Source organism: Limulus polyphemus, unplaced genomic scaffold, assembly GCF_000517525.1.
Source record: "Limulus polyphemus unplaced genomic scaffold, Limulus_polyphemus-2.1.2 Scaffold1545, whole genome shotgun sequence".
Taxonomy (NCBI): domain Eukaryota; kingdom Metazoa; phylum Arthropoda; class Merostomata; order Xiphosura; family Limulidae; genus Limulus; species Limulus polyphemus.
In genome coordinates this window covers 230,309-239,838 of record NW_013667155.1, presented here as the reverse complement: position 1 = coordinate 239,838, position 9,530 = coordinate 230,309, and positions in this window count along the sequence as shown.

Sequence of the window (9,530 nt, the reverse complement as noted above, 5' to 3'; positions counted from 1 at the left end):
TTAAAGAGCACAACAGTGACCTCAGTCATATTCCACGGTCAATATAATCATCGGATCTCAATACGATTAAGAATCTCTGGGTCGTTGCACTTATCGTAATCATCTGCCGACATCCCTTGAACTAGCTGCAGAGCGTATTCCGACGAATTAAATACGATAGAAAAACAACAACAACACGTAATTGGACACCTTATGAAGTCTACGCCACTCTAACGAGTTGGCTACAATCCAATAACACATAATTCGCTATGTTATGGAGTCTACGCCAGTCCGATGCATTGGCTACAATAGAATGATACGTAGGTCAGCATCTTATGGAGTCTACGTTACGCGAAGCCTACGCTATTATTACGGCGGAAAGAGGCTCATCCTGATATTAAAGAAAGACCAACCAGGATATAAAGTTTAAACTTACTTTTGTTTATATTGTACACTTAAACTACCTCCATGTGATAAATACTAACTCACGTGATCCTAAATGTACAAAAGCCTGCAACCAGTAACTTTAGCTTTTCTTGAGTAAAGTTTAATCACACTATTAACTCCACCTTGAAGTAGCTTCATAGCTGAAAGGCAAATTGATCTGTATCCTTACGAAATGTTTGAAAAGACTCAGACAAATATATTGAGTTATTGCTTGTAAAAGGTTTCCAACCTCTCGATAAGGTTAAATAGAAGTTGAAAACAGTGATTCTAAAATAATTGGAATGTCTTTCAGTTACAAAAACAAACTGTCTTGTATATTTTACACTTTACATTTAGAGTAATGTAATAAGAACATATTGAAAAGATATTTTGATTTTTATATATTATTATTAATGACAAGTATTCCTTGACGGAAAAATAATAATTTAACATACATTTAGAATTTTCGTGCAAAGCTCCCGATACAAAGGTTTTTGAACTCGTAGAAGGAAGGCAGCTAGTCAACAGCACCAGCCACTAACTTTTGAACTATTCTTGTCTGACCAAATAGTAAGATTTGACAGTCACTCTTACAGCATAACCACGGTTCGAGTTTTTGAGGCCACGGAACAAGAACAATGAAGCCTCGGATTCACAGTCCGGGCACTAATCAATGGGCCACCACTTGGCTCATCATAATATCAATGTTGTGTTTCTCAGGTGCTTTTACTAAAAATGGTTGTAAACATGTTTTGTTTGAAATCAATGAACATATGAATTGTATAAACTATCAAAGGAGCTTGATAAAATATATTTCTGTTACTGATAAAATCATAAGGGTTTGTGTGAAGATTTCTTAATTACGACGTACAAACTTTTAATCGGTTGACCCATACTCCTGTTCCTGAAAAAGCCGTATGAAGTTCGTTAAGAACTGGCTTTCCGTTCTTAACCTCGATACCAGCGAGTTCGGCTCCTTGCTTTTCACATGATGTCATGGCATCGCTTTGAGATGTGCCATTTGATTCGCTCCAACTACAATATTGTCCATTCTGATACTGTCCTTCGCCACAAGAGGGCACTGGAACATTAGAAAAACATTAAAAACAGCTTTTCCATACGAAATTTAGAAGCATTGGAACACATTTATATCTTTACGACAACATAAAAACACTGAAAAATAAAAGCAAATTCTTACTTATGAGAATTAATTATTATTAATAACCTTTAAAATATCTACATCAGATGTAAAAGGCCTAACTGATTTAAATGCGAAAGAAGAATAGGAATGAAACGATAAGTAAAGTTTAAAAGAATAACTTTTGAAAATGCAAATATTACACAAAAATATAATTCATATAAAAAATAATCAACTTAGCAAATAACTGTAAAATAATTACAAAGGCAACCGTTTTCTGTATCTACTAGTTAATGTGCAGAATCATTTGCATAAAAATTCTTAAAATATTACTATGGTAAACCGAACTAACTTTGGAAGCAAAAGCCTCTATGCCTGTTTACCCATTTATAATTCAAAACAGAAACCACGAAAATGTTGCTATGTAATTTTTTTTTTTTTTTTTTACTAAATTCTTTCATTTTCTGTTCATTACAGATCTGAGGGTTACTATAATTAACTTACAGTTCGTTTAGGAACTTGTGATCAATCTTATAAAACGATTTTCCAATGTTTGTAGTCTAGGTAACAACTAAGTATTTAACCAATCAATATCTGACTTACTAGCTACAAAGTGCATGGTTTGTTGCCAGGGGTCTCCTCCTGATGTGTCTAATGTTTGTAGTGTAACACTATAATTCTGGCCGGGAACCAAACCAGTAAAAGTAATGTTATTAGCTGGTCCTTCAATTGTCTTCACCACCTTTAACTCTCCGGTTGTCTCGTTTATTTCGGAAAAAGTTAGCTGAATATTTTCGTTCCCCCTGTCTCTTGCTATGAAAATTGTTCCATTAAACGTCGCAACGCCATCTCCAGAAATCTCGTATATTACAGGAGTGTCGGGATCTAAAGATAAAATATATTATATCTGAAAACAACTGCTTTCGCAGACAAGTAACACTTTTTCTTATCTCTCTTTTTTTGCAAAACATACCATAAGAATATTATATAACAAAATCAATCAAGTTTGCATTTAGTGTAAAGAATAAGGCCTGCTCCTATCAGTTAAAATATAACTATCTTACTGTTTCTAGAAATTAATTAACTGAGTTAACATTTTAAAATCTATTTTATTGAGGAGAGCATTAAGTTTATAAACCGAGACTCCACTTTCAAATAAGCTATTTCCACTCTATGAAACTGTAGCTTATTACCGAGCTTTTATTCGTCTACTTTCATAATAAATTGAATATAACGAGCAAATATTTAAATATGACAGATTAATTTTGCAAATAACTGTAAGAGCAAGAGAAATAGATTTCAACAGAGCCAGTGAGATGGTTTGCAATAAGAGTAACAGTTCTTACTCCGATTTTAACGGCTGCAAAAAAACAAAACAAAAAACAACGAAATAATTAAAACTACAATTCAATACAGATAATTCAACTACAAAAGTATTATTATTTTTAAGTAACATTGTATAGAAGTGCATAATAGTGTTTCACAAGTCAGATTTGGTATATATAAAGAATTTAGTAGATCTATCATTACTTACAAGAGTTATGGAAATAAATCGAATTATAAGCCTGCCTTAAAAACAATTGCTTTTACTTTGAAACTTATTTAATGAAAATTGATAGTTAATTCCCAAACTGAAAAAATTCAGCCAAAAACTCACTACACCACTACTTCTTTACCTACACTGTAAAAAACAAAAAATGTGTTAAAAACAACACAACTTACAAATCGAGTGTTTGAATGACTACAACACAAATTCAAGTAAAAAACAATACAATCATTGAAGTCTAACAAAACAGAACATAAACATGTTGGCTGAGAAGAATCCGAATTGAATTTTATACAGTCTACATACACATAATAAAATGAGTAAATTAAGGCTTTTCATAACATAAATTAAAAGTCCAACACTGCATAAAAACAATATTCTCAAATTTATCTCAGATTAAGAGTGATTCGTTTCCACCATGTGCTACTTCTGAGCGGTTCAAACCGGAACTTGTCATTAAAACATGGCTTCACAACATAATAATGCCTTTCAATAAACACGATATTGAATTGAAAACCGCGCGTCATTTGTATTGTTACATAACACACACAACTTTGTGTGTTTCTATCACTCCAACAATTAATTATGTTATAGTTCACACAAGCCTGGAAAACACAATTTGTGTTGCTGTGAAATAACAATATTTGTGTTAACTTACCAAATTTATACTTTTTAACAATGGAACCTTATGGTTTTTGAATACCAGTTACATTGAAACAAGAAGGCACTGTATAGCTTGTTAAACTTTATTGGGCAAAACATTGATTTATTTGTAAGATCTGGAAAGCTAATATATATTGATGATTCTGGAGCTTCTTCTAGTGCAGAGTAAAACGTTCGTAGTGGCAAACACATATAAAATATCTTAAACTTGTGATGCCATAGTTAGATAAACTGACAATCTCAATCTTTTTCAAAAGAACAAAAAACTAGTCGGTAATCTGTTAGGCCAATAAGTTATAAATAAATTTGTTAAATTATGCTAGGTTTAGCGCGCCTAAGTAAACTTTGAAACTCGCCCAGATAACAAAGAAATCAACTGGAAATATCTACTTAAGTGTTACAGTTCATTAGATAAAGGAAAATAAAAAATTCTGAAAACAATCTTAATAAAACCTTTTTGTAAAATGGCATGACGTATTGGCGTATAAAGAGGCCATCCAAAGAAAGTGCGGCGTCCAAAACACAACAGAAGCAGTTATCTACGTCAAATAATGTTCTAAGACAGTATCGAAGTTAATTAAATAAATCATTGGAGTTTTTGTATAATATAACTCGTAATTTTATCTCACCTGTCATGATACTATTTCTATGTTCAGCTACAGTTATTAACGATGTCATGTTGAGATATGCTTTTATTTTCACCGTGTATTTTGTGAATTCCTTCAATGACGATAACTGAAGAAAATTATCACTGGTGTCGTCCTCTATCTTTACACAAGATGTCGCTTCATCTTCTTCACAAACAAACACTTCATAGTAGGACGGTATCCACAAACTACTAGGGTCGCTCCAACTCACATTCATTGTTGTCGGCGAGGTTACTTGAAGTGATATCTCTTCAGGTGGAGCCACCAAAGCTAATATGATGTATATTTGTTAGTATATTATTTCAAATGCATTTTTTGTAGCAATAATTATCTAGTCACAAATATGTATATTACTTTTAGTGTTAGAATACCTTTATCAGACATTCTCCCGAACAATTAACTCACTTATAAAACTATCATGTATTCATAAAGTTAAAAAATAGAAGTTAAGCCCTAAGCTACACAATGGGCTATCTGTGCTCTGCCCACCACGAGTATCGAATTCCGGTTTCTAGCGTTCTAATTCCGCAGACATACCGCTGTGCCACTGAGGGGCTAAATAGAGATTAAAGTGTAGTAGTTTTACAAATAGTTTTTTTTCTAGAGGATTATTACTATTTCTTACCTTTTTCTTGATATAATCTTCAAAAACAAATATATATATATTTAAAAGATATAGTAATAATCAAAATATGAAAACAAATATACATTTTGCAGGCTCATAAGACGCTCTTGTCTCCAAGTTTTTAATCCACCTCAAAGTTCTTCTTCAGTTCTTTCTTTATATATTCACAATTGAAGACGTATTGATAATGCCCTCATCTTCTGGTAAGAGCTTGTTTTTTTAGCTTAATGACAAAATATTCTAGCATTCTAAATTCGAATTCTTCCATGGAATGGAGAATGACGAGGAACAATATTTGCCCCCCCCCAGTGGCACAGCGGCATGTTTGCGGACTTACAACCCTAGAATCCGGGTTTCGATACCCGTGGTGGGCAGAGCACAGATAGCCCATTATGTAGCTTTGTGCTTAATTACAAGGAAAGGAAAAAAAACAATATTTCTCTGGTTTCGCCTCAAGCACGTGAACTAACATACCACTAGCGAGATATTCAATGGATGTTATTTGTCTTTAAAGTTAAACAGCCTTTTTAACTTAGACTATGTTTTAAATAAACATTTTAACTGAACTTGTGGATATGACTGTTGGATAATTTTCTTCTTAATAGTGTATGAAATAGTGTCTAAATAGGGTAACAATAAAGCAACAGTTTTCTTCAGAACATCTACCATAACAACAGATGGTATATTCTGTTTACGACGGCGACGAAACAAATTTATTCTAAATATATATTTTTTTTAATGTTCAAACTTCTGCTTCAAAAAGGTTTTGATTTTTGTCATTCTGTTGATTTTCAATAGTAAAATTTATATTGTGATGCGAAATTCAAAATAAACAAACCATACTATTAAACACCACAAAAATGTCATCAACACATCTCCTGTAATACAGAGACCTAAAACTTTTTGGAACAGGTCTGTAACCAAACTATTTCAAAGAAACACAGAGAAAGGTTAGCATGGTTGGAGCCCAAAGCCACTCCATCAATCTGTTCATAGATTTTGTCGTAAAACAAAGAATGTGATTGTTTCATCACCAAATGTAGAAAACACCCGGCTGCTGGGCTGTATTGATTACATTGTATAGTTAACTTTTATACCTGCTGTTGGCTGAGCTTTTTGTGATATAACAAAGTATCCTACGTACAAACTGACCTTTATTCAGCGTAGTAATATCACCTTGAGGAAGCTGATCACTTCACTGTTTATCAAGACTGTTTACAGCAATCAAATTATATTATCTATTTTTCATTTAAAGTGTAACATAACATTGTCCTAAAAATTAGTTAATATCTTCCAGAGTAGTAAGACGTTTTATTGCCAGGTTATTTATTCAGAGTGGAATATGACATTCAAAGATAAGCTGAGCTCTTTAGAGTGTACCAAGACGTCTTTTTCGTCAGTTTATGTCTTTGTATTATAACGTGACATTCAAAGTTAAGCTGAGCTCTTTAGAGTGTAGCAAGGAGTCTTTTTTGTCAGTTTATGTCTTTATATTATAACGTGACATTCAAAGATAAGCTGAGCTCTTTAGAGTGTAGCAAAGAGTCTTTTTCGTCAGTTTATGTCTTTATATTATAACATGTCATTCAAAGATAAGCTGAGCTCTTTAGAGTGTAGCAAAGAGTCTTTTTCGTCAGTTTATGTCTTTATATTATTACATGACATTCAAAGATAAGCTGAGCTCTTTAGAGTGTAGCAAAGAGTCTTTTTCGTCAGTTTATGTCTTTATATTATAACATGTCATTCAACGATAAGCTGAGCTCTTTAGAGTGTAGCAAGAAGTATTTTGTTAGTTTATGTCTATATATTATAGCATGACAGTCAACGACAAGTTGAACTCTTTAGAGTGTAGCAAGAATTATTTTCCGTTAGTTTATATCTATATATTATAACATGACATTCAAAGATAACATAAGCTCCTTAAATGTAGATAGATGTAAGTAGCTTCTTCTCTTATTTGAAGATGCCCCAAACATCATTAGCTTCGATGTTTTATGACATAAAACCTTGTCCACATGACTCAATGAGCTATTTACAATTAAAACGATGGATAATTTCATCTTCACTTTCCTTGGACAATCGGGATCATTTAAAATCGTCTGAGTGTCTATATCACTGCTGAACATTTATTTATACCTTTACAGTACGTTTTCACGTCCAGGTGAGAATCTACTATCACCTGAGCATATGCCAGAGTTGGAAATATGAACACCACCGACCGAGCTTGTTACATTGTTGGACAATACGTACACTATCATGGAATATATTGGAGAGTAATGAAGATTAAGTCCACTACCAAATTAGCTTATTACAGAGTTGGAGAATATGTATACTGCCAACTGAACCTATTGCAAAGTAACATAGAACACATTCACTACCAACTCAGCCTATTACAGAGAAACGGAGAATACGTACATTATTACTCTATTACAGAGTTGAAGATTACGACACTACCAAATTAACCTCTTATAAACTAACTAGGTCATATTCACAAGATAGCAAAACACCCTTATTGCCAACTAAGAATTTTATACTATGGATTAAAAGCATCATTCTCACTTGAAGTGTGTGTAAATAATCTACCTTTTAGTTGGAATTTACATATTCCAATTAATTCTTTATCACAACTGTCACCGCTGATCTTTAGATTTCCGGACTGCTGAAAAGCTTTTAGGCAGGACTCGGACCCAGCAGTGATACCGGAAGACCTGGCCATCGGAAAGTAAGTCATGGGACTCCCATCGCTCCAGGGTTCGCCGGATGCTGTAAATATCAAGACACGTGAAAGTAGCTTTCCTTTGTTGTAGGTATCGAATAATGACACGTCTAGCGTAAAACCGAGTCAATTGTGAAAGTAGCTTTCCTTTGTTGTAGGTATCGAATAATGACACGTCTAGCGTAAAACCGAGTCAATTTCTTTCTTACAATTTGGGTTGATGCTTATTAAAAGCCTCTGACTCTTTTATTTAAGATTCCATAAGAATCTTGAGCCTCAATTTTGGGATCAAACAAAACATTAACATGAAATTAATCGTTAAAATTTCAAATCATATTGCTATTGTTGTGTCAGAATTGGATATTAAATACCATCAAATGACACATACATTTTACAAAGCCTCTGTTATAGAAAAGAGTAGTGTATTCCTCTTATACTCTGCTCTGGACCCTTGCGGACAGATGGCTTTAAAATGTAGCATGATAATATAATTTTTAAAATTAAGTGTCTACTTTTTTATCATATTAAGTTCTGGTTATTAGGTTCAAACTTCGCAAGTTAAATACTTTTTCGTAATTTTTCCCAAAGTTGTTAACGATTTCTCGTGAATAATCGTCGCCTCCAAAACTGGTCAACATTTCCATACTTTATCAGTTCATAAACCTTTTTAAATACTCACTTTTATGTAGAGTTTAGCTGCTAGCTCAAGGTGTCAATTACAATCAAATATTATATAATCTTATGGCATGTTTATATTTTCTACTAAAATTTCTCTTTTTCTGACCATTTCTGTCAATAAAAAATATAGTATTTACGTTTTCTTTTGCTTGTTATGAGATTTTTATCATATTTCAAATAACATATAGCACGTTAAAATGTCGAAACAAACTGACAAAATATGATTTTTGTGATTCAGCGTTCTTGGGTTAGCGGGAATGAATCACATTAACTTTAAAATGATAGACTAGAGGGAAACATCTACCATAAACTATCCACGGCTCGGAAGTGCGGAGAAAGTTTTTTTTTGGGGGGGGGGGGCAAGGCGGGTTGCGAACCGTGAATTCTCAGAGTTAGAGTCTGGGCACGCTAGCATTAGGCCATGTGCTCGGCTCTCAAATATCCTGAAAATTGTTATGGAAAAAATTTAATTACACACACACATATATATATATATATACATTATAGATTGCTAAGTTAAAAACTGAAGAATACAAAAAAGTTGTATTTGTAATTGTAAATTTGAACTTATGGATTTATTGTATATATATATTATAAGCATTTCCAAAACGATCTTAAAAAATAGAGATGAGGCTGCTCAATAAGAAACGGTCAATAACAATAGTTTCAAAAGTCGAACTATTCTCGTTACAATAATTCCTTTGACAATTTGTTTGAGTTGTCCATTCTGATACTTTTATTTTAAAAAAATACTCTTGATGTAAATAGATTGATATTTGATTTTCAATTATAAAGCATATTTCAAGAAAAAATCTTGAACAGGTCATTACATGGAACCAAGGATTGCCGGTTTTTATCCAGTTGAACATGAACAGGTCATTACATGGAACAAAGGATTGCCGGTTTTTATCCAGATCAACATGAACAGGTCATTACATGGAACAAAGGATTGCTGGTTTTTATCCAGATGAACATGAACAGGTCATTACATGGAACAAAGGATTGCTGGTTTTTATCCAGATGAACATGAACAGGTCATTACATGGAACTAAGGATTGCCGGTTTTTATCCAGATGAACATGAACAGGTCATTACATAGAACAAAGGATTGC